Source organism: Choloepus didactylus, chromosome 10 (genome assembly GCF_015220235.1).
Source record: "Choloepus didactylus isolate mChoDid1 chromosome 10, mChoDid1.pri, whole genome shotgun sequence".
Lineage (NCBI taxonomy): Eukaryota > Metazoa > Chordata > Mammalia > Pilosa > Megalonychidae > Choloepus > Choloepus didactylus.
The window spans coordinates 113,498,376-113,505,056 of NC_051316.1; positions in this window are offsets into that span (position 1 = coordinate 113,498,376).

Below are 6,681 nucleotides of genomic sequence, written 5' to 3' on the forward strand. Positions count from 1 at the left end.
CAAAAGATTTGAATAGACATTTCTCCAAAGAAGATAAAATGGCCAACAAACATATGAAAAGATGCTCAACATCATTATTCATTAGGGAAATGCAAACCAAAACCACAAGATACCACTTAACATGCACTAGAATGGCTATAATTATAAAAAGAAAATAATAAGTGTTGCCAAGGATACAGAAAAAGAGGAATACCTGTATATTGCTGGTGGTATTGTAAAATGGTGCAGCCACCGTGGAAAACAGCTTCTGAGGAAAACAGTTCTTCAGAAAGTTAAAAATAAAATTACAATATGACCTGGTAATCCAGTTCTTGCTATATACTCAAAAAAACATGTGTAGACCAATGCTTATAGCAGCATTATTCACAGTTGCCTAAAGAGGGAAGCAACTCAAGTGTCCATCAAAAGATGAATGGATAAACAAAAAGTTGTATATACACCAAAGGAATATTATTCAGCTGTGAAAAGGAATGATGTTCTCATGCATGCGACAACGTGGATGACCCTTGAAGACATCATGTTGAGTAAAATAAGTCAGACCTGGAGAGTAAATATTGTATGATCTCACTTACATGAAATACCCAGAAGAAGCAAATTTCATTGTAGATTATAAGGGGCCTGGAGATAGAGGAGGGGGATAGAGGAAGGGGTAGTTATTGCTTAATGGATGCAGTGCTTCTATTTAAGGTGACGAAAAAGTTGGGATAATGGATATTTGTGATGGTACCACAATATTATGCATATACTTGATACTACTGAATTGTACAAATGAAAGTGGTTAAAATGGGAAAATCTGAGTTGCATATATGTTACTAAGATAAAAAATTTTTAAAACGTATTAACATAAAATCAATTCTAGAGCTATATAGTAGCAACTATATACAATATATTTAAACAACTGGAAATTGAAATTTAAAACAGTATTTAAAACCTATGACACAGGCAACACAGCAGTACAGGGAGGTGTGGAATTTAGTTATTCCCCTAGAGCAACAAATAGCCAGGAATAACTAGAAAATAGTCTGGAACAACTGATCGGGGGACATCTGTGACCAAACACACATTGTACACCAGCAGTCTGGGATGGATGGAATGGCTAAGATAACAGCATAGAACTGTAAGCAAAGCTCCCCAAACTGCAAAGCTGGCAACCCCCTACCCCCGCCCCAGCATGCCAGGCTGAGTTAGAAAACTTCACTGGGGGAAAAAGCAGCAGTCCCTACTGGAAGCAAGTGAATGCAGCTCAACAAACCTCCAATTGCAGTTTTAATTAACAAATCTGAACTACTGAATACATGCTACGAGCACAGATAAACCCAGAACAAGCAGGAAAGGAACCTAGAGCTTTCTCCCGGCAGAGAGGAAGCAGGGCTGAGGGAAAAAAATACATAAATAAATAAAAACAGAGGCTTTTGGAGACTTCTGAGCTCAGAATACTGGAAAACGACTGTGTTCCAAGAAAAGGGGCACAGAGAACTGGAGGCTGGGGACTGGCTCTGGAAAGGGGACTTCTTTTTTTCCTTTTTTCTTTCTCTGATTTTAAGTAGCTCATTACAGAAAGTCTCAGGCATTTTCTTTTTTTTTTTTAATCTTCATTTTATTGAGATATATTCACATACCATGCAGTCATACAAAACAAATCGTACTTTCGATTGTTCACAGTACCATTACATAGTGGTACATTCATCACCTAAATCAATCCCTGACACCTTCATTAGCACACACACAAAAATAATAATAATAATTAAAGTGAAAAAGAGCAATTGAAGTAAAAAAGAACACTGGGTACCTTTGTCTGTTTGTTTGTTTGTTTCCTTCCCCTATTTTTCTACTCATCCATTCATAAACCAGACAAAGTGGTGTGTGGTCCTTATGGCTTTCCCAATCCCATTGTCACCCCTCATAAGCTACATTTTTACACAATTGTCTTCGAGATTCATGGGTTCTGGGTTGTAGTTTCATAGTTTCAGGTATCCACCACCAGCTACCCCAATTCTTCAGAACCTAAAAAGGGTTGTCTAAATTGTGCATAAGAGTGCCCACCAGAGTGACCTCTCGGCTCCTTATGGAATCTCTCTGCCACTGAAGCTTATTTCATTTCCTTTCACATCCCCCTTTTGGTCAAGAAGATGTTCTCCGTCCCACGATGCCAGGTCTACATTCCTCCCCAGGAGTCATATTCCACGTTGCCAGGGAGATTCACTCCCCTGGGTGTCTGATCCCAGGTAGGGGGGAGGGCAGTGATTTCACCTTTCAAGTTGGCTTAGCCAGAGAGACAGGGCCACATCTGAGCAACAAAGAGGCATTCGGGAGGAGGCTCTTAGGCACAACCATAGGGAGGCCTAGCCTCTCCTTTGCAGCAACCATCTTCCCAAGGGTAAAACCTATGGTAGAGGGCTCAACCCATCAAACAACCATCCCCTATATCTGTGGTCATGTTAGCAACCATCGAGGTGGGGTAGGCCAATACCCCTGCATTCTCCACAGGCTCCTCAAGGGGGCACTACATCTTTTTTTCCTTGTTTTCCTTTTTTTTTTTTTTTTAACTTTCCCTTCTTTTTAAAATCAACTATATTAAAAAAAAGTTAAAAAGAAAACAAACATACAATAAAAGAACATTTCAAAGAGACCATAACAAGGGAGTAAGAAAAAGACAACTAACCTAAGATAACTGCTTTACTTCCAACCTGTTCCTACTTTACCCCCAGAAAGTTACCTAATATATAAAATTTCTGTGAACTTGTTCCTACTATATCCATCAGAAATTAACAGACCATAGTCATTCCTGGGCATCCCCAGAATGTTAAATAGCTTATCTGTTCTTCTTGGATTATTGTTCCCCCTTCCTTAATTGCTCTCTACTGCTAGTTCTCCTACATTCTACATTATAAACCATTTGTTTTACATTTTTCAAAGTTCACATTAGTGGTAGCATATAATATTTCTCTTTTTATGCCTGGCTTATTTCGCTCAGCATTATGTCTTCAAGGTTCATCCATGTTGTCATATGTTTCACGAGATCGTTCCTTCTTACTGCCGCGTAGTATTCCATCGTGTGTATATACCACATTTTATTTATCCACTCATCTGTTGAAGGACATTTGGGTTGTTTCCATCTCTTGGCAATTGTGAATAATGCTGCCATGAACATTGGCGTGCAGATATCTGTTCGTGTCACTGCTTTCCGACCTTCCGGGTATATACCGAGAAGTGCAATCGCTGTATCGAATGGTAACTCTATATCTAGTTTTCTAAGGAACTGCCAGACTGACTTCCAGAGTGGCTGAACCATTATACACTCCCACCAACAATGAATAAGAGTTCCAATTTCTCCACATCCCCTCCAGCATTTGTAGTTTCCTGTTTGTTTAATGGCAGCCATTCTAATCGGTATTAGATGGTATCTCATTGTGGTCTTAATTTGCATCTCTCTAATAGCTAGTGAAGCTGAACATTTTTTCATGTGTTTCTTGGCCATTTGTAGTTCCTCTTCAGAGAACTGTCTTTTCATATCTTTTGCCCATTTTATAATTGGGCTGTCTGTACTATTGTCATTGAGTTGTAGGATTTCATTATATATGCAAGATATCAGTCTTTTGTCAGATACATGGTTTCCAAAAATTTTTTCCCATTGAGTTGGCTGCCTCTTTACCTTTTTGAGAAATTCCTTTGAGGTGCAGAAACTTCTAAGCTTGAGGAGTTCCCATTTATCTATTTTCTCTTTTGTTGCTTGTGCTTTGGGTGTAAAGTCTAGGAAGTGGCCGCCTAATACAAGGTCTTGAAGATGTTTTCCTACATTATCTTCTAGGAGTTTTATGGTACTTTCTTTTATATTGAGATCTTTCATCCATTTTGAGTTAATTTTTGTGTAGGGTGTGAGGTAGGGGTCCTCTTTCATTCTCTTGGATATGGATATCCAACTCTCCCAGCCCCATTTGTTGAAAAGACCATTATGACTCAGTTCAGTGACTTTGGGGGCCTTATCAAAGATCAGTCGGCCATAGATCTGAGGGTCTATCTCTGAATTCTCAATTCGATTCCATTGATCTATATGTCTATCTTTGTGCCAGTACCATGCTGTTTTGGCAACTGTGGCTTTATAATAAGCTTCAAAGTCAGGGAGTGTAAGTCCTCCCACTTCGTTTTTCTTTTTTAGAGTGTCTTTAGCAATTCGAGGCGTCTTCCCTTTCCAAATAAATTTGATAACTAGCTTTTCCAAGTCTGCAAAGTAGGTTGTTGGAATTTTGATTGGGATTGCATTGAATCTGTAGATGAGTTTGGGTAGAATTGACATCTTAATGACATTTAGCCTTCTTATCCATGAACATGGAATATTTTTCCATCTTTTAAGGTCCCCTTCTATTTCTTTTAGTAGAGTTATGTAGTTTTCTTTGTATAGGTCTTTTACATCTTTGGTTAAGTTGATTCCTAGGTACTTGATTTTTTTAGTTGCTATTGAAAATGGTATCTTTTTCTTGAGTGTCTCTTCAGTTTGTTCATTTCTAGCATATAGAAACATTACTGACTTACGTGCATTAATCCTGTATCCCGCTACTTTGCTAAATTTGTTTATTAGCTCTAGTAGCTGTATCGTCGATTTCTCAGGGTTTTCTAGATATAAGATCATATCATCTGCAAACAATGACAGTTTTACTTCTTCTTTTCCAATTTGGATGCCTTTTATTTCTTTGTCTTGCCGGATTGCCCTGGCTAGCACTTCCAGCACAATGTTGAATAACAGTGGTGACAGCGGGCATCCTTGTCTTGTTCCTGATCTTAGAGGGAAGGCTTTCAGTCTCTCACCATTGAGTACTATGCTGGCTGTGGGTTTTTCATATAGGCTCTTTATCATGTTGAGGAAGTTTCCTTCAATTCCTACGTTTTGAAGTGTTTTTATCAAAAAGGGATGTTGGATTTTGTCAAATGCTTTTTCAGCATCTATTGAGATGATCAATTGATTTTTCCCTTTTGACTTGTTAATGTGTTGTAATACATTGATTGATTTTCTTATGTTGAACCATCCTTGCATGCCTGGAATGAACCCCACTTGGTCATGGTGTATGATTTTTTTAATGTGTCTTTGGATTCGATTTGCAAGTATTTTGTTGAGGATTTTTGCATCTATATTCATTAGGGAGATTGGCCAGTAGTTTTCCTTTTTTGTAGCATCTTTGCCTGGTTTTGGTATTAGATTGATGTTAGCTTCATAAAATGAGTTAGGTAGTGTTCCATTTTCTTCAATGTTTTGAAAGAGTTTGAGTAAGATTGGTGTCAGTTCTTTCTGGAAAGTTTGGTAGAATTCCCCTGTGAAACCATCCGGCCCTGGGCATTTATTTGTGGAAAGATTTTTGATGACCGATTGGATCTCTTTGCTTGTGATGGGTTGGTTGAGGTCTTCTATTTCTTCTCTGGTCAGTCTAGGTTGTTCATATGTTTCCAGGAAATTGTCCATTTCCTCTACATTATCCAGTTTGTTGCCATACAGTTGTTCATAGTATCCTCTTATATTTTTTTTAATTTCTTCAGGATCTGCAGTTACGTCACCTTTTTCATTCATTATTTTGTTTATATGGGTCTTCTCTCTTTTTGATTTTGTCAGTCTAGCTAGGGGCTTGTCAATCTTGTTGATCTTCTCAAAGAACCAACTTTTGGTGATATTTATCCTCTCTATTGTTTTTTTGTTCTCTATGTCATGTATTTCTGCTTTAATCCTTGTTATTTCATTTCTTGTACTTGGTTTAGGATTGGTTTGCTGTTCATTTTCTAGCTTCTTCAGTTGATCCATTAGTTCTTTGATTTTGGCTCTTTCTTCCTTTTTAATATATGCGTTTAGTGCTATAAATTTCCCCCTTAGCACTGCTTTTGCTGCATCCCATAGGTTTTGGTATGTTGTGTTCTCATTTTCATTCGTCTCTATATATTTAGCAATTTCTCTTGCTATTTCTTCTTGAACCCACTGATTGTTTAGGAGTGTGTTCTTTAACCTCCAGGTATTTGTGAATTTTCTAAGTCTCTGATGGTTATTGACTTCTAATTGTATTCCATTGTGGTCAGAGAATGTGCTTTGAATAATTTCAATCTTTTTAAATTTATTGAGGCTTGTTTTATGTCCCAGCATATGATCTATTCTGGAGAAAGTTCCATGAGCACTAGAAAAGTATGTGTATCCTGGTGATTTGGGATATAATGTCCTGTATATGTCTGTTAAATCTAATTCATTTATCAGATTGTTTAGGTTTTCAATTTCCTTATTGGTCTTCTGTCTGGTTGATCTATCCATAGGAGAGAGTGATGTGTTGAAGTCTCCCACATTTATTGTGGAAACATCAATTGCTTCCTTTAGTTTTGCCAGTGTTTCTCTCATGTATTTTGTGGCACCTTGATTGGGTGCATAGACATTTACGATTGTTATTTCTTCTTGTTGAATTGCCCCTTTTATTAGTATGTAGCGGCCTTCTTTGTCTCTCAAAACATCCCTGCATTTGAAGTCTATTTTATCTGAGATTAATATTGCTACACCTGCTTTCTTTTGGCTGTAGCTTGCATGAAATATTTTTTTCCATCCTTTCACTTTCAGTTTCTTTGTGTCCCTGTGTCTAAGATGACTCTTGCATGCAACATATTGATGGTTCATTTTTTTTGATCCATTCTGCGAATCTATATCTTTTAATTGGGGAGTTT